The sequence below is a fragment of the Saimiri boliviensis genome, chromosome 8 (genome assembly GCF_048565385.1).
Source record: "Saimiri boliviensis isolate mSaiBol1 chromosome 8, mSaiBol1.pri, whole genome shotgun sequence".
Lineage (NCBI taxonomy): Eukaryota > Metazoa > Chordata > Mammalia > Primates > Cebidae > Saimiri > Saimiri boliviensis.
Window position 1 is genome coordinate 73,975,575 of NC_133456.1, and position 27,505 is coordinate 74,003,079.

The window sequence follows — 27,505 nt, forward strand, 5'->3', positions numbered from 1 at the left end:
TTACAATATAATAATAGAAATAAAGTGCACAATACATGTAATGCACTTAAATTATCCTGAGGCCACCCCCTCCCATCCCGCCCCCTGGGTCCATGGAAGAATTGTCTTCCATGAAACTGGTCCCTGGTGCCAAAAAGATTGGGAACTGCTGGCATAGCTTATTACAGAATCATTTCTAGGCTATCTTGCTTAAATAAGAAGGGAAAATTGTAATGAGTTGTTTTTTTTTTTAACCTCACATACCTATCATTTGCTTGTGGTAAAACATTTAAAATCTATTCTAGCAATTTTCATGTGTGGAATACATTGCTATTAACTGTAGTCACTGTGTATTGTACAAGAGATCAGAACTTCTTCTTTCCAACTGAAATTGTGTATCCTTGACCAATGTCTCCCCAAAACCCCAATAACAAGTTTTTTAAAGTTAAAATAATTTAATTAAAATAGCAGTGAACATTTATTACCTTACCAATTTTTGTAGCTTTTCCCAAAAGCAATACATTTGTCCTTCACAGATAATCTAGAAATGCAGATTAAAAGAGAAGAAAATAAAATCACCGGTATCTCTATATCCAGAGATAGGTGTGACATATGATCTATATCCTTCATCTTTCTGGTCATATATACATGTTAGATCACCTAGTATCTATTATTGCGTTGTAAAATATCTATTATTTTTCACACTTTGTCATGAATATTTTAACCTGTTCTTATACATTTTAGTATATAACCTGTAAAGGTTTGAAGTGTTCTACTGAATAGTTTTATCATAATTTATTTAATACCTTCCATTGTTAGGAGTATTATGTTGTTCCCAGTTATTTTTGTTTTAAACAATTATGTGATGAAATCCTTGTAGCTAGATTGTTTGGCAAAGTATTGATTATTTGTTTAGAATTAATTTCCCAACTTGAATTTTGGTTCAAAAGAGATTAAAATTTTAAGCCTACTGATATCTATTGCCAAATTGTACTTCAAAAAAGATGCAGCAATTATAACCATCAGCAGTATATAAGAGTACCTATTTTGCTATATCCTTTCCAAAGGGTGCAAAATTTTTCTCTCTGAATGGCTTGTTCATGAACCGTTTCCTCCTCCTCCCTCTGCTTTGTTAGTATGTTTATCTACCTTGATAACTTTTGAACTCACATTTGTTCAAGTTAGTAAAAAGTGAACTTTGTACTTCACTTTTCTAATAGTTTTGAATTGAGGTGTTTGTAACACAAAGGAAGATAGACTTGTTTTTCTATATAGGACAGACCAGAAATTATCTATATAGATATAGATAGATCAAGCTGTAGCTTTACAAAGCTGTTTAATACTGTTCTGTGTGGCTTATTTACTGTGTTTTTTTATACATCTCTATTTACTCTATTTCTTATACATTGCCTTATTGATCATCATTCAGAGACCTGGAATAATTAATAGTTTAGTTAAAAGTAAAGCATGACATTGATCTCAGTCTACTTCTCTGACTTATAAATTATTCCTTAATACTAGTGCATTTTTTCTTTCACGTTTTTAAAACATAATTTTCAAGTTTGCAGTAGATGGCAGCAGCAGAAAGCATTCTTTCATTCCATTGAAAATGTCATCAGGCATTTTGAGGGAACAATACAAAAGAACTTGCCCTAAATGTGAAGAACTTGTGATGAGGGTGATTTCAGAAATATAGATATAGCCGGGCGCAGTGGCTCACGCCTGTAATCCCCACACTTTGTAAGGCTGAGGTGGGTGGATCACCTGAAGTCAGAATTTTGAGACCAGCCTGGCCAACCTCGTGAAAGCGCGTCTCTACTAAAAATACAAATTAGCTGGGTGTGGTGGTACACGCTTGTAATCCCAGCTATTCAGGAGGCTGAGGCAGGAGAATTGCTTGAACCTGGCAGGCGGAGGGTGCAATGAGACTAGATTGCTCTATTGCACTCCAGTCTGGGCAACAAGAGCAACATTCCATTTCAAAAAACAACAACAACAACAACAACAGAAAACCAAAGAAAGAAAGAAATATAAATGTAGCATGAAATTGGTGACTATTCCATAGCCCAACTAAACAGTGAGCTCCAACACATACTCTCCTGGGGAAAACGTATTTAATTTTTCAAATGTTGCATTGTTTACTAATTACAGTGTGTTTTACTGGTTTACTGGAATTCTATTTTTTTCCTCCTATCTCTCTTTGTATTTACTTATAGTGAAGGCCACTTCAAGATACCAGCCTCTTTTCTAGAGGAATAGCCCTTTTATTATAAATAGACCATTTATTATGGAGGCTTGAGTAATTTAATAAACTCAAAATACACGCTAAGAAAATGTGGCCTTTTTAGACCACTGCTTCCCTTATGAATGATCTTTAATGGAGCTTAATTTTGGTCATTTTGCAATTTAGGCCCAATACGTCTCTTGAGTATTTATAATAGTTTTCTCTAGATCATAATATTCCCCCTAAAGTTAGACAAGCATTTTCTGTAATCCACTCATGACAGGATCAAGCAACGCTACCACAGGTGGCCTATGGACAGGCCTGCTTTTCTTTCCAAACTATACTGGCAGGTGGATATTCTGTCCCATAGACCAGAGAGGTGGCTATAAGATAGGCCTGGCCAGGCATGGTGGCTCACACCTGTAATCCCAGCATTTTGGGAGGCTGAGGAGGGTGGATCACGAGGTCAAGAGATTGAGACCATCCTGGCCAACGTGGTGAAACCCCATCTTTACTAAAAATACAAAAATTAGCTGGACGTGGTGGCACACGCCTGCAGTCCCAGCTACTCAGGAGGCTGAGGCAGGAGAATTGCTTGAACCCAGGAGCTGGAGGTTGCAGTGAGCTGAGATAGCTCCACCATACTCTAGCCTGGGTGACAGAGTGAGACTCCATCTCAAAAAAAAAAGCCTAGTGGTTATGGGTTTTGAAAAAAAAACAGGAGCACTTGGTACTCTGGTCGGTTGAAAGCTAATGGTGATTTCAAAGGCAGAGAAATGAGATTGTTCTGAACCAGGAGCAAGCAAAGCCTGTAAGAATATGGTACTGTCATCAATGGCTTCCATTTCTACCTATTCGGTTTTTTTAAATTTTAGATTCAAGGGGCACATGTGCAGTTTCGTTACATTGCTGTACTGTGTCATGCTGGGGTTTGGGCTTCTGCCGAACCCCTCACACTAATATTGAACTTAATACCCAGTGGATGGTTTTTCAGCCCTTGCTCTCCTCCCTTCCTCCCTCAGTGTATCTTATTTCCAACTTTATGTCCACGTGTCCCCGTTGTTTAGCTCTCGCTTATAAGTGAAACATGCAGTATTTGATTTTCCGTTTCTGCATTAATACACTTAGGATAATAGCCTCCAGCTGCATCCAAGTTGCTGCAGAGAACACGACTTCACTCTTTTCATGGCTGTGTAGTATTCCATGGTGTATATGATCTACCCAGTCTTAAGACTGTCTCAAAATGAGAAAGAACAGATTGGGATTCAACTAACTGAAGATGTTCTGGAGTGGTTTTCAAGAATTGTATTTTGGAGTGAAGAATTTTTTCACCCGTAGTTTCATCCCAGCCCAAATTCTGTATGTGAGATGTATGAAGAAAGGAAACTTTCCAGTTCTAGACTATAAGCTTCTTCAGGGCAGGGACTGTGTGCTTATCACCAGATCTCAGCTCAGTGCCGGCACAGACTGAGTGCTCCAAAGTGTTTCCTGGAGGAATAAATGAAGTTAGCTGCCTTAAAGTAACTCTCCTTTCACATCTCCCTAAAACATCCCTTCTCTTCATATGCTTTTGGCATGCTGAGTGCATACAGTGCAGTCGGCAGGAACTCTTTCTCTTCAGCAAGGACACAACTTACAAGGGAGGTTTCTGGCAAAGAATGTCTCTTGTTGGCCAGACTTGGTGGCTCACGCCTGTAAACCTAGAGCTTTGGGAGGCTGAGGCAGGTGGATCTCCTGAGGCAGGAGTTTGAGACCGGCCTCACCAACATGGAGAACTCCGTCTCTACTAAAAATACAAAATTGGCCAGGCGTGGTGGTGCGTGCCGGTAATCCCAGCTACTCGGGAGGCTGAGGCAGGAGAATCGCTTGAACCTGGGAGGCGGAGGTTGCGGTGAGCCGAGATCGCACTTCTGCATTCCAGCCTGGGTGACAAGAGCGAAGAAGAAAAAAAAAAAAGAATCCTATTGTTTGTTAGTCAGCACAAGGGAGACCACTCGGCCAAAAGCTTCCGAGATAGTTTTTAGCAGATTAAAGCATCAAGATTTTCCAGGCCAAGGAAAAAACAGACATTTTTATAAGAATATAAAATATATTTCCAGACCCTAGCATGTTTTGTGAGGTTCAGCAGAGCACTTATGAATTGATTGAAGGATTCTGGAATCGTATTTTCTGTATTTCTGAAGCACTTGTGTTAGCAGGAGACAAACTGCTTCTATGACACTTTTGTGACCATTTTCACTTGTATCTTGTTGGCTCTCTGACTCTAATTGCTTCGGTCCATGTTCCTTGTCTGCTCATCCTTGCTTTAGTCACAATATTGGTATACTAGTATTTTCTTTTGTGTTAGATTGCAGATACTTTCAAGACAAAATATGTGATTTTTCAGTAAGATACCATCTCACACCCATCAGAATGGCTATTTCTAAAAAGTCAAAAAATAACAGATGCTGGCAAGGTCACAGAGAAAAGGGAACGCTTACACACTGTTAGTGGGAATGTAAATTAGTTCAACCATGGTGGAAAGCAGTTTCGCAGTTTCTCAAAGAACTCAAAACAGAACTACCATTTGACACAGCAATCCCATTTTTCAGTATATACCTAAAGGAAAATAAGTTGTTCTGCCGTAAAGACGCATGCATGCATCTGTTCATTGCAGCACTCTTGACAATAGCACAAACATGGGATCAACCTATCAACAGCAGACTAGATAAAGAAAATGTGATACATATACACCACAGAATACTACACAGCCATAAAAAAGAATGAGATAGTGCTCTGTGCAGCAACACGGGTGGTGCTGGAGGCCATTATCCTAAGTGAACTAACAACAGGAACAGAACACTAAACACCGCATGCTCTCACTTACAAGCGGGAGCTAAACGTTGAGTACACATGCACAAAGACACTGGGACCTATTTGAAAGGAAGATGAGAGGAGGATGAAGACTGAAAAACTACCTATTGGGCAGCTGAGTGATGAAATCCTCCATACACCGAACACTCACAACACACAATTTATCTATATAACGAACTTGCACATGTATGCCTGAAATGAAAATAAAAGTTTTAAAAAAAATTCTTGCTGGGTTTGCTTTCAAATTGAGGACAGTTTTCTATGTCCCAGGAGTACTGAGTGAATCTTAACTGACTGCCCAAAAAAGAAAGCGGCAATATTAGTGGTCACTGTTATCTATAGATGGGATGATGTCATGCAAAGAAGACCCCAGGAGACGCGTAATCAATGGCTGGCTCTGCCGTGAATTCCAAGACTATGGACAAATCTCTGAGCTTTTGTTTTATTCATGTGTTTAAAAAAAAAAAAAAAAAAGGACAGGCCAGTCATGGTGGCTCACGCCTGTAATGCCAGTACTTTGGGAGGCTGAGGTGGGCGGATCACTTGGGGTCAGGAGTTTGAGACCAGCCTGGCCAACATGGTGAAACCCTGTCTCTACTAAAAATAGAAAAATGAGCTGGGCGTGGTGGCGAGTGCCTGTAGTCTCAGCTACTTGGGAGGCTGAGGCAGGAGAATCACCTGAACTCAGAAGGTGGAGGTTACAGTGAGCCAAGATTGTGCCATTGCACTCCAGCCTGAGTGACAAGAGCAAAACTCTGTCTCTAAAAAAAATTAAAAAAAAAAGACAGAGTAGACTGGGTTTTAAGATTTCTTCCAGTATCTTGGTTCCCTGAGTAATTCATTCTCAGACTGTCTGGAGCAATCATTTACTTATCTCTTTTAAGAAACAGCCATGTATCACCAAGTTACAGGATATAATGGTTGAGATAGAGTAAGTAGTAGTAACAAAGTCTCAAAAAATGTGTTGCCTCATAAAAGGAAGGACGCTCATCATTAGCAATCCTAAAGTAGGCAGGTAATTTGGGACAGCTAGATAGCTTTGATTCATTAGAATATTCAAAGCCCAGGGTTACGTCTGTTCATTGTTCTGCCATTGCCTAGGGTATTATCGTCATCTGCATGGTAGCAGTTGACTCAGCCTGGCAATGGGGAAAAGGAGTCCAGGACAGCAGCTTCATCTCTAAAAAGACCTGAAAGTTGCAAAGGTCACTCTCACTCATGACTCATTAACTAGAACTTAGTCATGTGGTCACATGTACAGCCAGGAAAGTAGAGAAATCTTTAGCTGAGTGGCCATATACCTACCTAAAGCTTTAAAAGTAGGAGTGGGGCTCAAGGATTCTCTTACCAAAAGGAAAGAGGAAAGATCTCTACCACTATACCTTCTGTTATAATTTTAAGCCACTAAAACAATTTTTATTTTCCTATTTATTATGTTTCTTGTCTAGTGAAATAGGCTGAGATAAGGATCTGTGATTTATCCCTGTGTGTATATACACCAGCATATGTTATCTTGAATATAGATGGCATGCACTAAAAATATGCATACTTGATTTATATATTGGTTTTCAGAGTATCTAAGTAAGCACTATGGCCAGCCCCTTTCCTCACTCCTATGTTCTCCTGTATCTACTTATTTCTTGTTTAATGAATGTTACCTGTACAGCTTTAATTCTCAACCTAGTTGAACAGACTAGATTGGAACCTATGAAATAAAATTTTAAAAATACAGTACAAATTGATTGATTTGGGGCAGGCTGCAACTAGTAGTAACTGCTTTATTTCTTTCTCTCTCTTTCTTTTCTTCTTTTCTTTTCTTCTCTTTTCTTTGAGATGGAGTCTTGCTCCGTCACCCAGGCTGCAGTGCAGTGGTGCGATCTTGACTCACTGCAACCTCCACCTACCCAGTTCAAGTCATTCTCCTGCCTCAGCCTCCTGAGTAGTTGGAATTACAGGCACCTGCCACCTTGCCTGGCTAACTTTTGTGTTTTTGGTAGAGACTGCGTTTCACCATTTTGGCCAAGTTGGTCTCGAACTCCTGACCTTGTGATCCTCCTGGCCTCAGCCTCCCAAAGTGCTAGGATTACAGGAGTGAGCCACCACACCCGGCCACAACTACTATCTTTTAATACTTGAGGTGAAGATATTACTATCCTATTTTGGGATAGTTTGATTACCTTTAATGGAAAACCAAGAGCTTTCCAATGCGACTTCATTATTTAATTTTAAGTGTATTTCCTGGACATAACATATAATTACATTAATTAGTACTCTTTATTTTTTTTATTTTTATTTATTTTATTTTTTTTGAGACAGAGTTTCGCTCTTGTTACCCAGGCTGGAGTGCAATGGCACGATCTCGGCTCACCTCAACCTCCACCTCCTGGGTTCAAGCAATTCTCCTGCCTCAGCCTCCTGAGTAGCTGGGATTACAGGCACGTGCCACCATGCCCAGCTAATTTTTTGGATTATTAGTAGAGACCGGGTTTCACCATGTTGACCAGGATGGTCTCGATCTCTCGACCTCGTGATCCACCCACCTCGGCCTCCCAAAGTGCTGGGATTACAGGCTTGAGCCACCGCGCCGGCCCATGAGTATACTTTAAAACAGAGTTCTTCCCTCAAAGATTTTTGGGTTCTGCCCCCTCTGTCCCCTTCACGAGTGTTAATTGTAAAGAGATTACTGTAGTGCTGGGCATTGTTAAAAGAAAAACTTCAGCCAAATTAAATTTAAAGGAGTTGAATTGAGCAATAAATGATTCGTGAATCGAGCAGCTCCCAGAATCACAGCAGATTCCGAGAGACTCCAGTGCAGCCATGGGGTGGAAGAGGATTTGTGGACAGCAAAAGGAAAGTGACAGTACTGAAAACGGAAGTGAGATGCAGAAACAGCTGGGTTGTTTCCAGCTCGGCATTTATCTTATTTGAACGTGGTGTCGACAGTTGGCTACATTTGATTGGCCAAAACTCAGCGATTGGCCTAGGTGTGGGCTACAGTTGGTTTACACCTCCACTTGTTATAGTTTATGATATACAGAAAAATCTTTAGGCCGAACTTAAGTACATAAGGAGGCAGCTTTAGGCTAAACTTGATGTAACAGTATGACTCTACATAGTATGGACCTGTTTATGGATGGTCATATAAGACTCATTTTAAAAACTAACTTCGCCGAGCGCGGTGGCTCAAGCCTGTAATCCCAGCACTTTGGGAGGCCGAGGCGGGTGGATCACGAGGTCGAGAGCTCGAGACCATCCTGGTCAACATGGTGAAACCCCGTCTCTACTAAAAATACAAAAAGTAGCTGGGCATGGTGGCACGTGCCTGTAATCCCAGCTACTCAGGAGGCTGAGACAGGAGAATTGCCTGAACCTAGGAGGCGGAGGTTGCGGTGAGCCGAGATCGCGCCATTGCACTCCAGCCTGGGTAACAAGAGCGAAACTCCGTCTCAAAAAAAAAAAAAAAAAAAAAACTAACTTCACAGTTTACTGATTCAGTGTTAATATCATCTTTGACTTCCAGTTCTTCACTTGCTGTACTTACACACTGTAATCTTATCTTAGAATGAAAAGCACTAGTCTGTGCCTTACCAGTTTTACATTTGATATGGACTTTGGGGGAATTGCCCCTGCTCGCTCATATCCAGTTTCCCCAAATTCTTCCCCTTTCAGGTCTACCTCCTTATTAGAACTGACTATAACCACCCCCTACTTCCACCCCCCGCAAATGGGCATTCCATCAAAGAGAAAAAAGACTTCATTCAAGCTCTGGGTAAGAGTGTGGCAGTGCAAACTGAGAATAGTAGAGCAGACTGCAGCATCAGGACAGGCTGTGTTTGTGTAAGGACAAGCCTTTATTCCCTTCACAAGCGTGCCAACTCGACAAAGTGAAAAGTCGGCTATAGTCTAGTCTAGGAAGAGTGGTTCTTGGCCTTAACTCAGCCTCACTTCACATTCCCAGAGCTCTTGATGAGCCTCAACTTGAGGCGTCTTTATTCTTGTCATATTTGTCTCCAAGGGACTTAGATGTTTCCCTAAGGGACAGGAGTTATCTATCTGCTAAGGATCTGCTCCTACCTCTCTATGTCAACAGAGGGCAGCAGAGAGCATCACCCGGCAGCCTAACCTGAAGGGTTCAAACGGGGGCAACGGCAATCCAAGTGCCTAGGGAAGCAAGTGCATGGGGGGTGCATCCATTGCCCCCATTCGAAGCCTGTAGGTTAGGTCACCGGGTGATGCTCTCTCTCTGCTGCCCTCTGTTGACACAGAGAGGTAGGAGCAGACCCTTAGCAATAAATCCTGTCCCTTAGGGAAGGATCTAAGTCCCTTGGAGACAAATGTGACAAGATAAAGAGGCCTCAGTGAACAACACTGGGACTGTTAGAAGCATGTGGGGAGCGTATTAAATGTGTTGCTGTGTGTAGGATGACCCCATGCAAGGAAGACTATTCTTGCCCCCAAATTTCAGCGACCTTTCTTCTAGTATTGTTTCCCAAATTCAAGTAAAACGTTCCTGTCTACCCCACTAATTTAACATCTACACCATTTTGTGTAGTTACACATCTCATCAAAGGTCCTTGATACTTAGAAACTGGCTTTTCAATCTTTGCATTGCCACTTCTTAAAAAAATGTACCTTTAATTTTACTCATTGGATGATGAAAGATGGGTCTTTAAAGGGGGAGGCTTAAGGGGTAATGGGTAGAATTTAAAAGTATAGTCAGTTTTCAGTAGATTACAGAGGGTAGATAAAAGCTATATTAGATGAGCCAATCTCCCTGGGGCTCTTATTTTCTCACATATGAGACAGAACCAACAACTACTCTATTTTAAAGACATTTATAAACTCTAAAGTGGTGGCAGTGTGTGCCTGTAATCCCAGCTACTTGGGAGGCTGAGGCAGGAGAATTAGTTGAACCTGGGAGGCAGAGGTTGCAGTGAGCCAAGGTCATGCCACTGCACTCCAGCCTGGGTGACAGAGCAAGACTCCATCTCAAAAAAAAAAAAAAAAAAAAAAAAAAAAATTAGCCAAGCATGGTGATGTACACCTGTAATCCCAGCTACTCGGGAGGCTGAGGCAGGAGAATTACTTGAACCCAGGAGGCAGAAGTTGCAGTGAGCCAAGGTTATGCCGCTGCACTTCAGCCCAGGAGGTAAAGTGAGTGAGACTCCATCTCAAAAAACCAACCAAACCAAAAACAAAGAGAATTCAGAATTGACCTTAAAATGAAAGTCAGAAAAAGGATAGGTCACAGGTAAAATATGCTTTATAACCTTTGAGTGGAGAGAAATAGAAAAATAAGAGATTCACAGTTATTATCTGTCAACCACAGAATAAGAATAAGCTATGAGAAGATGCCTGACGTTCAGAAATTTTAAATATATGTTTTTATAGTTTTGATTATGAGGTTATTGAGTGACATAACTAACATTGTTTACCATGTTGAGGTGCTATGCTGTACCTATAATTACTTCCATTTTTCAGTAAGTCACAGAACATTTAAGTAACCTTGCCCAGGGCTTCAGAACTGATATATCTTAAAGCTTGGATAAATTCAGATAAATGGTTAAAAGATTTATGTGAAAGTCACTGACTTCAGAATATCAGACCTTGCTGTTGAGAGGAAATATAGGGTCTTAAAATGTTGAACTTTTGATGATGACAAATATAATAATAATAAAGTGTAAACACCACGTAAGAGTTAGAAGACAGAATTTGAAAGGTAATTTACCAACATATTGAAATTATTGGTGTCAGAAAAGGAACTCTCATAGTACAGGGAATCTGGTTTTACTTTGTTCTTTTTTGAATATGATGAAAGAGAATCAATTAATGACATTGTGTTATCAAGGATCTTTTGGCTGCAAGCGACAGAAACCTCTATCAATCTGGTTTAAGTTTGTTTGTTTGATTTTTAAAGGGAGTGGGGAAGAAAGGGATTGATTGGGTTACGTAATTGGGAAGTCCAGCAGAGTAACTGGCTTCAGACAAGACTGAAGTTAGACGCCAAGTGACCTTTGTCAGGAATCAGTTTTCTTTCCTTTATCTCTGGTCTGCTTTCCTCTGCCCTCTATATGGATGGAGATGACAGCCCTGTGCCTACTTGTCCTTAAAGCTAGTATCCTGATGAAACAAATGTTCAGCCTCCACCCCACCAAGAGTTGTCAAACATCCTGGGGATGACTCAGATGCTTCTTACTGGCTGGCTTGGAAGGTGTGTCTAACCTTTCCCTAATTACCACGACCAGGGAGTTGAGTTGGCCAGCCTTGTGCCACATGCTCACTCTTAGAGCGCTCGCTTCAGACGGGGTCATCTCCATCTGAACCACATGACTAAAAGCGGGAGAGAGAGTGTTCCTTCAAATGGGGCTGATGTAGAGGCAGACTTTAAAAGACAGATATCCATTACTCTGATGTTTGGGTCTTTAATTACATTGCCTGCAATGTGTGGCTAAAGTGGAAATGCCAACTTGTGTTTAGCTAAAGAAGGGAAGAAATTAAAACAGGATCAAAAGAATAGAAGTTAGACAGTTAAGAGGGTTTTATTGTATTTTTTTTTAACATGAGCTCTAAGAAAGTAGTATGAATTCTATGTGGATGAGTAATGTATAAAGTCTTCTTTTGCTCTTTCAACGTATAAAGTACCTTTACAACTCAGTATATTATCATTATTTTATTCATCTCTCTATCTCTCTATCTCTCTCTCTCTCTTTCTCTTTCTCTTTCTTTCCTTTCCTTTTCTTTCTTTCGACAGAGTCTCGCACTGTCGCCCAGGCTGGAGTGCAGTGGTGCAATCTCTGCTCACTGCAACCTCCATCATCTGGGTTCAAGTGATTCTACTGCCTCAGTTCTTACCAGGAGGTGTCGCACTGCCTCCCATATCTAAAAAAAAAAAAAAAAAAGTCCTGAGTAGCGGAGACTACAGGCGTGTGCCACCATGCCCTGCTAGTTTTTTGCATTTTTAGTAGAGACGGGTTTTCACCATGTTAGCCAAGATGGTCTCGATCTGACCTCATGATCCGCCTAACTTGGCCTCCCAAAGTGCTGGGATTACAAGCCGTGTCAGTATATTATTTTTAATCTTACAAAGGTTTGGTTTATGGTACTTTGCCAGAATTAGTATGTTATGGAATAGTGTATTTTGGGGATGGCAAATATTTTATTAATTGCAAAATCCATCTGCTTTTGATTTGCTTCAGTGCATTTGCATTATCAATCAGAGAAGAATCCTTCCAACCCTCATCTGTAGTCACCCTTTTGACAGGAAGAACACATTAAAGCTTCATTAAGCTGTTAAGATTCATTCTAAATAGCATATAAAATCTCAAGTAATTGCTTTTCTCCAGCTGGCTAGATGTTTTACTATCCTTTAATAAAAAATACTGAATAGTTAAAATCCAAGTAACTCACAATATTCTTTAAAGTTTGCCATAATACATACCTTTAATATAAAGATGATTGCAGAATTTAACGTGAGGCTTTAATCTTCTTAAAAGTTTACAGATACATATTCAGTGCAAATTTTATTTATAGTGTACCTTTTCAAAAAGAGTTTGAAGTGCTTATCATTAAGAAAGAATATGTACAGTAACATTAACAATAGAGAAATCCAGCCCAAAACAAGGAAGACAAAACAAGTATGCATGTGAATATCTACTTTTGTGATTAGCATACTTTAAAGCCTGTGAATTTTAAAGTTGACTCTGAGCTTTCCAGAAGCAGGGTCGAAAAAATGAAAATTCAGTGGATTACATTTTTATCATCTAAAAGGTAGACAGACACCTAATAATTCTTCAAGACCAGAAAATCTTTTTTTTTATATTAAGTTGTAAAACAAATTCCTCACCTGAATTCCTTACCATGGGAGATATCATTCAAGATAGTGGACAACCCAGAAGCAATATGAATCTTCCCCATAATCATTTTTAATAAAAACAAGGCCGTAACACTCAATGAGTTATTCTGCTAAGGAATATTAGGCTAATGAAATTTAGATCGCATATAGCTTTCTGATGATCTCCCTTGACACAAGGATAGATTTGAGTGATACTTATAAGAATGTTTTCCCTTAGCTGTTTCTTAAAAATCACTTTCTCAGATAGGCATTTAATGGGAGCTGGACAGGGGAAAAAATGGAAGTATAATAGTAATCTGCTGAGGTCTTCGAATATTGAAATTCAGTTGTTGACCATTGCTCCGTATGCTTTGGAATAGAAATAGGGTTAACATTCTGATATGAAATGGAGAATTCTGACCAATATTCCCAACTAGGAGATAGATTGTTTTCCAAATTAGTTCACATAATTTTATGCAAACTACATCTTTATGTAGAAAACTGTAGCTGCTTTTTAAAAACAATGAACAGAGCTCTTGATCAGCTAGCATAACTACCTGAAGGTTCCCCTGACCTGTTTCAGAACCCCAGAGTATTCCCCAACCACCTGAAGGAAAATGATGTGGATGAACTTTTCTTTAGAAGATGGGACACTAATAGACATTTTTAGAATTTCCTGAAAAGAATTTTATATTAGTCTGTTTTCACGCTGATGATAAAGACATACCTGAGACTGGGCAATTTACAAAAGAAGAGGTTTAATTGGACTTCGTTTCACGTGGCGAGGAAGCCTCACAATCATGGCAGAAGGCAAGGAGGAGCAAGTCAAGTCTTACATGGAGAGCAGCAGGCAAAGAGAGTGAGGAAGACGCAAAAGCAGAAACCCCTGACAAAACTATTAGATCTTGTGAGACTTATTCACTACCATGAGAACAGTATGGGGGAACTGCCCCCGTGATTCAGTTACCTGCCACTGGGTCCCTCCCACAACATGTGGGGATCATGGGAGTACAATTCAAGATGAGTTTTGGGTGGGGACACAGAGCCAAACCATATCAGATCATTCAAGCTTTATTATAAGCAAAATAAAGATGTTATATTCTTTCCTGTGCTTCTGATTCTTGGATCTGCACAGTTGTTGAAATTTCCATTGTTGAGAGCAGGCATCCCCAAACTTTTTACACAGGGGGCCAGTTCACTGTCCCTCAGACTGTTGGAGGGCCGCCACATACTGTGCTCCTCTCACTGACCACCAGTGAAAGAGGTGCCCCTTCCTGAAGTGCGGCGGGGGGCCAGATAAATGGCCTCAGGGGGCCGCATGTGGCCTGCAGGTGGTAGTCTGGGGACGCCTGGTTGAGAGAGTAGCAGGGTCTCAAAACAAAATAAAACCAGCTACCATTATTATATGCTGAGTATCTTCTGTATGTGAGTACTGCCTGCAACTCTTTACATGTGTTATAATATTACTTTAACCTTCACATGGTAATATAGGCTATTATTATCCCCATTTTAATAACGAGAAAACAAACTCAGGTTTATCTGAATATTCATAACTAGTAAGTGGCAGAAACATGATTTGAGTCCAGATCTCTACCAGCTTTTAACCACTACACACTGTTGCCTGTGAAGGAAATTTGAGTCTGCATGTATTAGCATTCGAGATCACTAAACTCTTTCTTTTTCCTGGTATTTTTGACAAAAATTGCCCATGGATCATGATACTTTGGACTTTGATTCTGACTTAAATGAGTTGTTTTCCTTTTTTAAAAACACCTTTTTTTTTTTCCTCAGAAAACTTCCAAAACTAGAATAGTTTATATTTTTATAGCAGAATTATTGTACCTTAGTTTCAAACTATATATAGATTTTTATCTAGTAATGAGTTTTAAATATCTTCTCCGAAAATGAGACCAGAATCATTTTCCTGATCAGTTTCAGAACCCCAAAGAGTATTCCCTAGCCACCTGAAGGAAAATGACCTGGATTAACTTCAGTTATCACTGAAGTTTGAGGAGATTCATTTGATTCTTAAAAGAGCTTACTCACCTTGAAAATGGCTTTGTGGTCCTCCACACTTAGTATGCCCGTGTACTGAAATTAAAAATTACTTATAATGATGGGACTTGGCTTTTTATCTCTAGAGTTGCATTGTTCCATACCATAGCCACCAGCTACAGGTGACTGTTTTGGGAGTTAAATTAAAATCACATTACATTAAAAATTCACTTCCTAGAGCACACTAGCCATCTTTCAAATACCCAGTAGTCACATGTGGCTAGTATATTAGTGCAAATTATGGAACACTCCATAATCACAGGAAATTCTCTTGAACTGAACTTCTCTAGAGTGTGCATTTTTCATGCCTTTATCTTCCTTTCTACCTTCTGTTTCTAAAACAATAATGACTTCCTCCAAGACTGACTTCTATATCTTCCATAATTTGGTGAGACAGCTTATCTTTCCAATGATTTCCCATGATCGTTGACATGGAGGAGTCTTTGTCGGCCCAGTTGATGTTTCTGTGGTTTGGGAAGCATGCTAACCCAGGCCACGTTTATCTTACTAAAGTGGCAAGTCCATAAGGCCAGCTAGTTATTATTTTCCAGGCTTTATATTGAGCCAAGAATCTTAGGTGACTGTTATTAGAAGCATTTATAGAGCCTGTTCAGTTGAATTGCTTCAGAGACTGCTCCCATCCCTAGTGGACTTATTATTAGTAATTATGTTACTGTCACACCTTACAGCAAATGTATTAACTTCTGTAGCAGCTTTAGCCTTTTTTTTTTTTTTTTTTTTTTTTTTTTTTGAGAGGGAGTTCTTGCTCTGTTGCCCAGGTTGGATGTAGTAGCAGTGGCATCTCAGCTCACTGCAACCTCTTGGGTTCAAGCGATTCTCGTGCCTCAGCTTCCCAAGTAGCTGGGATTACAGACGTGCACCACCACGACCAACTAATTTTTGTATTTGTAGTAGAGACGGGGTTTCACCGTGTTTTGGCCAGGCTGGTCTCAAATTCGAGACCTCAGTTGATCTGCTCGCCTTGGCCTCCCAAAGTGCTGGGATTACAGGTGTGAGCCACAGCCAGCCAGCTTTAGATGTCTTTAAAAAAAAAAAGAAAAACAGCTTTATTGAGATAGGATTGACAAAAAGCTGTAGATATGTAATGTATACAACTTGGCTGGGCACAGTGGCTCACATCTGTAATCCCAGCACTTTGGGAGGCTGAGGAGGGAGGATCCTTTGAGCCCAGGAGTTTAAGACCCACCTGGGCAACATGGTGAGACCCCATCTCTACAAAAACTTATTTAAAAATTAGCCAGGCATGGTGGTACATGCCTGTAGTCCCAGCTACTTGGGAGGCTGAGGCTGGAGGATTACTTGAGCCCAGGAGTTTGAGGTTGCAGTGAGCTATGATCGCACTACTGCACTTCAGCCTGGGTGACAGACAGAGCGAGACCCTGTCTCCACAATAAACAAGTAAATAAATAAATAAATAAAATATACACACACAACTTGATGTTTCTTGGGTATCTTATTAAGTTTGCCTCTTTGCCTCTTTCTGTTAGTCTGTATTGTTTTGGAAGAAAAAATGTTTTTCATAAATCTGATTCTTTTAATGTATCCTGGTTGGCTTTGGTCGCTGTTAAAAGAAATAGAGATGTATATTCTTCATCTTTCCATTTGTTGGTTCTTAAATAATGTTGTACACTCAGGCCTACTGGGCATGTACCAATACTGTATTTGCCTTGAGCACTCTCCCATATTACATGGATAAACTTCTTTGGTCTATCTTTTTTGTAGTGATATTCCACAATAAGCTTCTTTGGGGAAATTTGTTGACTATGTTGTTTGCCAACAATATTCTATTGCTTCAATATGTACAATACACTGAATATCTTTGCTGTGTGCAAAATAATCCTGAAACGTTTTCCTTTGCCAAATGAGCTAAGAAGTGCGCAGTACTTAGTAGTGGCCAGGTTTGGACCCTCCAGACCCACATAGAAAACAGGCAACCACTTTCCTTCTCTCACAGTTGTGTAACTAATCTGATTGAGAAGAAGAGCAGATCTCTGTTCAGAATGTTCTTGGTCACTGGACACCTCATAACTGAAGCTTTATATTAACCATGATTGTTCTAGTTTCAAGGATTTGAGGCCATTTCCCAAGTTCAGAAAAATCATGATCAGTATTTGTCAAGTATTAGCCGTTGTGAAGTGTAGTGATGAGGAGTAGGGACCATAAATATATTCATCTCCAATTTTATATAACTGAAAAGTATAAAAATAAAGAAGCAAGAGATGCCTTTTGAGTGAATTTAATGCAGCTGTTTTTGTTGTTAATAATAAAACATCTTACTGAAACGAAAACTTGCTCAAAGTTTTCCTTAAGCGCCCTTCTGGAGCTGTGTCTTAATTGACTGGCAGAAGTTGAATAAACCAATGAGGAAACACTGTACCCTTCTTAAAAGTAGCAGTAAGTTTTTCTTGCGTATCCACTTTTGATACATCATGAAGGTCAGCAAGATGTTACTGCTATACAAAACAGTTACATTCATGTGATATTATTTTCCATATTTCTGTTTTCTTAGTTACTAGAAATGCATCCTTCCCTTAATTCTCCTTTTACAAGTCGTGGTGGGCCGGGCATACATGTCCACTAGCCTGCCAGTGTTAGAAATGGTTTATCTGACTTAGATTTGTTTTGATTGCATCAGGCATATTGCTGAACAGTAAGAAAAGGGTTAAAGAAAAGAGCTCTAATGAATAAAAGATGGGATTTCTTCTATATGCATTTTTGTTAGCCTTGATTCCACGGAAATTCTATTTTGATTCTTTCATTCAATAGCAGTAATAATGTTTTTATGACTATCACAGCTTGAAACATACACACACATTCTCTCTCTCTCTCTCTCTCTCTCTCTCTCTCCTCTCTTTCTCTCGCTCTCTCTCAATCTCTCTCCCTCTCTCTCTCTCTCCTCAAGCTGCCAGTCTGTCTTAAGGCAGTGGCAGATATGCATTTTTGTTAGCCTTGATTCCACCGAAATTCTATTTTGATTCTTTCATTCAATAGCAGTAATAATGTTTTTATGACTATCACAGCTTGAAACATACACACACATACTCTCTCTCTCTCTCTCTCTCTCTCTCTCTCTCTCTCTCTCTCTCTCTCTCTCTCTCCTCTCTTTCTCTCGCTCTCTCTCAATCTCTCTCCCTCTCTCTCTCTCTCCTCAAGCTGCCAGTCTGTCTTAAGGCAGTGGCAGATGCCTGATTGGCGGGCTCTGTTTATTCTGTGACCAGATTCCTTCTAAAAGAAGGAAGGCCAAGTCTGCCTGAAGCCTATTGGCCGGGCCTACTCTGGACCCGCCCCTCTTTTTTTTCGTGGCACACTGCAAAGCGAAGTCTGTGCGGAATCCTAAACCAGCCCAATTTACATCCATTCATGAATCTGTGACGTCAGCAAGCCTTCGGGCTCCTTTGCGGTGGGCTGGAGGATTGTGTGGGTGGAATCCCCCTCCCCTTTATTTTTCTAATCCAGCAAGGCTTTTAAAATTAACCTTACATCTTTTCAAAGCAAGAAAATGGAACAGCATGTGTAGGAATTCTTCGTTGTTGTGAGTATTGCACTCTGTTTTTCCTGTTTCATCAGCATTTATTTCACAAGGACGGACAGAAGAATGTATTTGTGATTTGAGGTGATTAGAAAGCTGATATTATTGAGGGCGAGACAGAGAGACCGGGGCAGAGAGAAACCCGAAACCCTGTTACAACGAGGAGCCTCTGAAACTGACAGCTGGTTTTCCTTCGCTTCTCTGCGTGCTAGACGGGGGCATTTTTCACTTACGGTTCTGCACGTTACCTCGGATGCCTGCTTGGCTTTCCTTGAAGGGAGATTCATTTGTCTGAGAGATGATGTGGATGGTATTAGCGGAAAAGCTCAGAACACCAGAAAGGTGCTGAGAAAAGCGGGGCCCGCAAGACCGCGCGGGTTCTGTCCTGCGGGGGCACTTGTCTTCCTTGCGACCGTCCTTTCTGCCGGTCTTCACCCTTCACCTTGCCTTTGTTTCACGGTTGTGTAACAGTCAGTGTCTTGCGATTGCGATTTGGGGAAGATGAATACTTGTTCAACCGTTTTCCAAAAGCTCTTATGACGGGAGCCATAGTGGTGTATTTATGTATATTCGCAGCTCTTTATGTCACTCTTTACGCTTTATTTATAGTGTCAAAAACCTAAAAAGCTGCATTAGAGGGAAAGGGGGAATTATCCTTACACTCGAGTTTTTCAATATCCTCTAACGAAAACTAAGAAGTGGTTACTATGTTCCACAATTACATTGCATGGAAATGCACACGAGTGTTTTCCTGAGATGAACTTTAGACTGAAAATAGTTTATTCCACTGTGTTGGGGAAACATCGAAAAGTCCTGGCATGTTCCGTGTATGAAGTTGGTTTGATAGTTTGCTACTGGAGTTTCAACAGAGCGTTAGTATTTGTGCTTGAATGTGCCTTCCAAGGGTCTGCTGTATTCTGGTGAAAGTTGTGAGCGTGAAGAGGGATGTGACATTGTGACAAGTTCTGCCCTGGGGCAGCTCCTCAACCCGAATAATCTGACAGCATTTCCCAACTGCTTCCCTTTGAGCAATTCATAATGCCAGTCTGCAGCATGTACCCAGCTGTTCTTTCTGGTGAGAAAGCAAAATGCCTCATATTTCTTATAATCCAGCCTGCCATGTTTACCTTGTGAAACCAGTGCTTAATTTTTAGATTTTTACTTAATTTTCAGGTTATCTTATATCGTGAAGCAAGGCTTCTAAATTATAGGTGTCATATCTTTTGAATTATTGTTCTTAATGAATCTTCCAACTGTAAACTCGTCTAATTTCAAACTTATGCCTGAGGATCAATCATTTTGTATTTCTGAGTACATTTGAACTTGCTGGAGTAATAGAGGGAAAACTTCTGCCTGATTCTAAATCAGATCTTTGTCCTATACTCAGATAATTGTGGTTTCCCATTTTGCTATTATTTTATATGCTGCGCTTAACAAAGGAGATAACATTTTAGACACAATATTTATAAACATCTCGAGTTACTTCAGCATTTTCCTTTTCTGTATACCTTCAGAGAGTTTTTTGAAACTAGCAATTTCCAAGTAATTTTAAATTATTAAAGTCTACTAGATCAAAAGATGAAATTATTAGGATATTTTTAAAATGTTGTTTATATAATCAAACTCATCTTTAAAAATATTCGTCAGACTCTGTCTTTGATGCACATTTTGCCAAAAGAGAGCCTTGTTTCTGTGAAAGAAGTAACAGTATGCACTTTGAATGTACTAAAGTAAAACTGTTCCCTTAAGGCACAGAGTAGATATAGAAGCCCCCTCTCTCTCCCCACTCTTAGTGACTGTATTCTACATTATATTTATCTTCATGTATAGTGTACTTGTATGGAAAAAACAATAACTCTTAATTGTTTAATATCAAACAATAAAATCCTGTGTATCAGTGACTGTCAATAGATGGCTTTCTGTTTAAAAATTGAAGCTACTCCAGAAGTAGGAATTAATTTATTTAGTAAACAAAGTCAGTCAAACCAGAGCCATGTCCTGGGGAACTGTCAAAAGAATGGTTCCTAAGGGCCAGAGGCCATATCCGCTGATATATGACAAAACAACCCTGCTTCGATGGCAAAACCGGTTGGTTTTGTTTGCACTGTGTGCCTACCCTCTTTCCATGTGCTTCAGCTGAATTAACTGCTTGGCGAGCTCAGATAATTCAAGGTAGCCAAGATGACCAATTCTGCCAGGTGGCAGCCTGATCTTGCAATTTTGATTAAAATAAAGAACATCCCCAAGAACACTTTGCTGCTTTAAAAAAAAAAATTCAAAAAATATCACACCCTTGCTCCGTGTTATTAATCTGTAAGAATATGGGGGACAAAAAAATTTAGAAAATGCAGTCTTTACTCTGAAGGAATCCAGAAAGTAAAATATCAGAAATAAACTTCAGTATTAGAATTACCTGTGGAAACTTTTCCCCCTCCCTCCCTACCTCTTTCCCTCTCCTCCCCTCCCCTCCCTCCCTCCCTCCCTGCCTCTCTCCCTCTCTCCCTTCCTTCCTTTTCCCCTCCTTCTTTTTCTTTTTTCCTATGTAATGTTTTTTAGTATATTCGCAGAGTTGTACAATCATCATCACAATCAATTTTAGAACATTTTCATCATCACAGTAAGAAACCGCATACCCATTAGCAGTCACTCCTCATTTTTCTTCACTCCCCAGCTCTAGGCAACTGCCAATCTGCTTTCTCTATATATAGATTTGCTCAGTCTGGATATTTCATATAAATGAAGTTATACAGTACATGCTCTTTTGTAACTAGCTTATTTCACTTAGTGTAGTGTTTGCAAAGTTTATCCATGTTGTAGCCTATATCAGTACTTCCTTTCTTTTTATTGCCAAGTAATATTCCAGTGGGCCGTATAATATTATCCATTCATCAGTTGATAGATATTTTGGGTTTCTGCTTTTTGACTATTAAGAAGAATGCTTCTTTGAACATTTGTATGTACATTTTTTTTTTTTTTTTTTTTTTTTTTGAGACGGAGTTTTGCTCTTGTTACCCAGGCTGGAGTGCAATGGCACGATCTCGGCTCACCGCAACCTCCGCCTCCTGGGTTCAGGCAATTCTCCTGCCTCAACCTCCTGAGTAGCTGGGATTACAGACACGCGCCACCATGCCCAGCTAATTTTTTGTATTTTTAGTAGAGACGGGGTTTCACCATGTTGACCAGGATGGTCTCGATCTCTTGACCTCATGATCCACCCGCCTCGGCCTCCCAAAGTGCTGGGATTACAGGCTTGAGCCACCGCGCCCGGCCTTGTATGTACATTTCTGTGTGACTTCCTTTTAATTTCTCTTGAGTACATACGTGTGACTGGAATTGCTGGGTCATTATGATTACTATATGTTTAACATTTTCAGGAGATACCAAATTGTTTTCCAAAATGGCTGCACCATTTTACATTCCCATCAGTAATGTATGAAGGTCCAATTTCAGCACATACTCATCAACACTTGTCATTATATACCTTTTTGATTAGAACCATCTTAATAAGTTTGAAGTGGGAGCTCACTGTGGTTTTTGCTTTATATTTCCCTAATAGCTAAGGATGTCAAACGTCTTTTCATGTGCTTATTGGCCATCTGTATATTTTCTTTGGAAAAATATCTGTTTGGACACATTGCCCACATTAAAAGTTAGATTATCTTTCCTTTTTGACTTCTAAGTGTCCTTTATATATTCTGTACGCAAGCTCTTTATCAGATATATACCTTGCAAATATTTTTCTCATTCCATAGGTTGTCTTCACTTTCCTTTTTTTTTTTTTTTTTGAGATGGAGTCTTGCTCTGTCACCAGGCTGGAGTGCAGTGGCGCAATCTCGGCTCACTGCAACCTCCACCTCCTGGGTTCAAGTGATTCTTCCGCCTCAGCCTCCCGAGTAGCTGGGATTACAGGCATGTGCCACCACGCCCATTTTTTTGTATTTTTAGTAGAGACGGGGTTTCACCGTGTTGGCCAGAATGGTCTCGATCTCTTGACCTCGTGATCTGCCCACCTAGGCCTCCCAAAGTGCTGGGATTACAGGCGTGAGCCACCACGCCCAGCCCACTGTCTTGATAATATCGTTTGTGGTATAAAAATGTTTAATTTTGATGAAGTTCAGTGTTTATTTTCTTTTGTTGCTTCTGCTTTTGGTGTCATATCTAAGTTGGCTTTGCCTGACTCCAGGTCATAAAGATTTACTTCTGTTTTCTTCTAAGAGTTTTATAGTTTTAGCTCTATATTTAAATGTATGATCCATTTTGAGTTAATTTTTGTGTATAGTATAAAGGAGTTCAACTTTATTCATTTGAATCTGGATATCCAGTTGTTCGAGTAATATTTGTTTAAAAGACTATTCTTCCCCCCATTAAATTGTCTTGACACCCTACCAGGGAACTTAAAAAAATACTGGCACCATGCTCCCACCTCCAGAGATTTATATTTAATTGGTTTGTGGTGGGACCCAGTGATGATGCATTTTTAAAAAGCTCCCCAGCTGATTCTAATGTGCAGCCAGGCTTGAAAACTATTGACATGCAGGGTCTTAACAGAAGAGAGAGGCTTTCAGAATCAGGAGAGAAAATTGGTGAAAACATAGAATTATGAAAAGGAGGGAAGAGAAAAAAATTAAGAAGATTCATACCAGAAAGCTTGAGTTTTCTTGTGAATCACTCAAAGAGTAAGGTATCATTGGAAGTTAATGAAATATGTTAAAGAGGAGGAGCTAATATTTATTAAGCACTTTCTAAGTGCCTATAATTTTTTTTTTTAAACAGGGTCTCCCTCTGTTACCCAGACTGGAATATAGTGCTGTGATCACAGCTCACTGCAGCCTCAGCTTCCTGGGCTCAAGCCATCCTCCCACCTCAGCCTCCCAAGTAGCTGGGACCACAGGCACGCACTACTACGGCTGGCTATTTTTTAGATTTTTTGTAGAGATGAGGTCTCCCTATATCACCCAAGCTGGCCTCATACTCCTGTGCTCAAGTGATCCTACCACCTTGACCTCCCAAAATGTTGCAATTACAGATGTGAGCCACTGTGCCTAGCCTACCTGGATATAAACCTGTTGGGAGCTTTTATATACATTATTAAAATATAATCTTCATTCAACCTGGGCAACATGGCAAAACCCTGGCTCTACAAAAAATACAAAAATTAGCCAGGTGTTGTGGCATGTGCCTGTAGTCCCAGTTACTCGGTAGGCTGAGGCATGAGAATTGCCTGAACTCAGGAGACAGAGGCTGCAGGGAACCTTGATCATGCCACTGCACTCCAGTCTGGGTGACAGAGTGAGACTGTGTCTCAAAAAATTAATTAATTAAATATAATCTTCATGATATGAAGTAGATAGTAGTATTCCCACTGTACAGATGAGGAAAAAAAGGCTCAAATAATTCATTGACTCAGCGAAAGATGCCAGGTAGTGTATGTCATACCCAATTTTCAAACCCAGCTCTAATACCTAATTCTGTTCTTTCTTCTATTTACTGTGGGCTGTCAACATTAAGTATTGCCATGAATTGCTCTTGGTCCAGTCCAGCATGAATTTAAAATCTTCTGTAGCACCGCTTTGGATTGGGCAAAGAGTAAGGTAAGTTAGATGTTGGGGGCTATATAGGGTTAAGTGTTGGCACAGCAGGTGCAGTGGAAGATAAGACGGTGGGGGTAAATGAGGATTATCACTTAATAGATAACCATGGAGTCCAGACTGGCTATACCCTCCCTAGATGCAGCCAGCAGAAAAAGCCCTAAGAGGGTGGAGGGCCAATATACTGGGCATGAGAGAATGATTGAAGGGAATGATGGAAAAGAAGATGAACCAAGTAGAATTAGCAAGTGTAAAGGTGTTGTTATCATTTTAATATTTATTTAATCAACAAATATTGTTTGCACGTTTTCTATGTGTTCTAAGTATTAGGTACACAGCAGTGAATAAAACAGATGTAAATTGTTGCCCTCTTGGAACTTACTTTAATGAAAGGAGATGAACAGGAAATAATTATGTTTAGACAGTGGTACATGTTAAGGAGAAAAATGAAGATGGGAGATGACTAGAGGAGGCAGGGAGTGGGTTCATTTAAAACAGGACTTTTGCATTGTATTGTTTATGTGTGGATATCAATTCCTCAAAGAGATGGTGAACCATCAAAGAAAAGCGTCAGTGGTTGACCTAGTCAGGCATCCTGGAGATGGAAGGAGAGTTTCTTCTAAGTCCTAAACGTCAATGTGAATTTTCAGCATTAACTTTGTTGTGTAAGTGCCACTTTGGGGAGATCAGTGATGTTTCTGCTGGGTGGAGATCAGGGCAGGGATGGTGCTTCTTTTAAACTTGCATGCTTCTCTATTAGAATAAATCCTCCTGGCCGGGCAAGGCAGCTCATGCCTATAATCCCAGCACTTTGGGAGGCCGAGGCTGGCAGATCATGAGGTCGGCAGATCAAGACCATCCTGGCTAAGACAGTGAAAACCTGTCTCTACTAAAAATACAAACAATTAGCCAGGTGTGGTGGCATGGGCCTGTAGTCCCAGCTACTCAGGAGGCTGAAGCAGGAGAATTGCTTGAACCTGAGAGGTTGTTGTAGTGAGCTTTTGTAGTGTAGTAAGATGGCGCCACTGCACTCAAGCCTGGGTGACAGAGACTCCGTCTCAAAAAAAAAAAAAAAAATAGATCCCCCTACATAAGTGTGTGGATGTGGATGTTTGCCCCCCTATAATATCACCACTGAGAATCACTGCATAGTAAGGCATAGTTAATGAGAGGGATGTGTTCTGCTTCTCACATGAATTGGGCAGAGATCCACCAATGTAGGCAATATTGAAAACACTTAAAATTTTTTTGCTTTTAAAAATGCTTTAGCAGAAGTTTTACATGCACCACCTTGAGCAAAGGTTGAGTGGAACCCTTAGTGTCTAGTAAAGTTTTTAATAATGAGGTTCTATTATGCAACAATTTACCAGCCTTCTTTATCTAGAAGATTCTTATACTAAATTGGATAAAATCAACATGTTTTCTCTTTACCTACTGCAAGGCATGTGGATGTAGTGGAAAAAGAATCGGACTAAGACTGTAGGTATCTATGTAGCATTCGGGTCATCCTTACCAGGTCATCCTCAGCAAGGCAGTTACTCACTTAGCTTTTTAAAAATTTTTCCTTAGCTTTGGTTTTAACATGTGAGATGAAGAAATTGTTCTTAGTGATCTCAAATGTTCTTTTTAACACGAACATTGTAAGATTCTTGGAACCTGGATGTTAATTACCAGCATGAAATAAGCAAGTGATAATTTCTAAGGCAATCTAGTTAAAATCTACTTTGATTACAATTCTTTCACAGTATTTTCCTTTCCTCAAGGTGGAGTTTTGCTCTTGTTGCCCACGCTGGAGTGCAGTGGCGTGATCTCAGCTCACTGCAAACTCCATCTCCTGGGTGCAAGTGATTCTCCTGCCTCAGCCTCCTGAGAAATTGGGATTATAGGCATAAACCACCACGCCCAGCTAATTTTTGTATTTTTTAGTAGAGACAGCGTTTCACCATATGTTGGCCAGGCTGGTCCTGAACGCCTGACCTCAAGTGATCTGCTCACCTCAGCCACCCAAAGTGCTGAGATTATAGGCGTGAGCCACTGCACCCTGCCCTTTCACAGTATTTTTATAGAAATTTAACCCCCATGGGATGCTGCTACAGCTGGGGAGGAGGATAAAGTGTCAGAATCGTTTCAGATGGAGACATCTAGGTGATAGAGTATAGGTTAAATCACTTTCAGATTTGCCCAGAGACTTTCTTATAAGCAGGAAATAGATTCCTGATGAGTTATGACTTCACCACCTTTAGGCATGCCCATTATAAATGTCAATTGTCTTGACCATTGTTCTCTGTAGTCAAAAAAAAAAAAAAAAAAAAGCTTCCATTAGACTAGTGATTTGGTGATATGGGCTAATAGGGGATGTGGCTACAGATAATCCAGTAACCTCAGTTTGGGTGTATGTTGTAGCCTTTTCCTGCCGTGACCTTTGTTAGTGCTCCTCAGAAACAAAATTCATCCTGTTGACTCTTTCACTACCTCCTTTTGTCTTCTAACTTGGGCTGAAGCTAGATGAAGGATGAAGACTATATTACATTAAAAAAATAAAGACCCACTAAATTCACAAATATTATAATAATCGGCCTTTGTAAAAGTAAGATATTATTCAGTATGATAATTGCTAGCTTTTGAAATTGTTCTTTTCATAATTTTCCCAATAACAAGTTGGTTGTTGGATTGATGTTTTACATTTGTAGATTTTGTCAAAAAAAAAAAAAAGATAAATTTAAAAATTACAAACAGAAAATCTCCCTTTCGTTTTTATGTTCATTTCATCAGTTTGGAATTTTTCTTACAGCCTTCTTCATCTGTATAATTGTCAAGCCAAGAGGTCTGATGTCTAGTCCTAATAGCTATCATAATTTCATATAGCATTTTCATTTAGTAACAATATATATCTGTGTAGCAGTGTGGTAAAAACATCTTGCAAAAAGCAATCATGTGTTGCAGGGCAACCCTAAGAGAACATGAAGTAACTGTACAATTTTAATTGTTTAAAATTTTTCAGGAAAAACAATGTAGAACGTCCTGCTGACAGATGGTGATTGTCTTCAGCGTGCTCATTTGCATTGTGAATTCCTGGGCTGGGGGTAATAGTAGAATTGAGCAATTCTGAGGACATTTTAGTGAAATTCTGGATTCACAAAAGGCCAGAGAAGTGAAAGAATGAATTGATTCAAGGTTAAGGTAGCCAAAGATGAAGGATTGGAGAAAGATGACAGGGAGAAAGGAGAGCAGAGCCCAGGGAGGCTGTGGCGAAGCTGATGAGGCAGCTGGCAGCCAGGACAGCAGTTTCCACCTTAAACAGAAGGGAGTGGATCTGGGACTCAGACTGAAAAAGACTCTTTTGGAGTCCTAAAGGGGGCTGTCACAGTTGCCATTACTAAAGAGGGCTCAATTTGCAAAATAAGCCCACTAAGGCTTCTTATTAC

At 40.0% G+C, this 27,505-nt stretch overlaps 1 protein-coding gene across 12 annotated transcripts in view; it reads left to right on the forward strand.

The window, feature by feature from the left end:
• Positions 1-27,505, forward strand: part of MAP3K13 (mitogen-activated protein kinase kinase kinase 13) — a 184,917-nt gene that overhangs the window by 45,787 nt on the left and 111,625 nt on the right. For 3 of the 12 annotated variants that reach the window (XM_074404657.1, XM_074404660.1, XM_074404661.1), the window contains exon 1: positions 15,690-18,495. The exons of 7 other annotated variants lie outside the window; for them this stretch is intronic. The gene's annotated coding sequence lies outside the window, so the exon portion shown is untranslated. Of the gene's footprint in view, positions 1-15,689; positions 18,496-24,000; positions 24,084-27,505 lie in introns of those variants that run through there. 2 more of the 12 variants (XM_074404658.1, XM_074404652.1) reach the window with 2 other exon arrangements.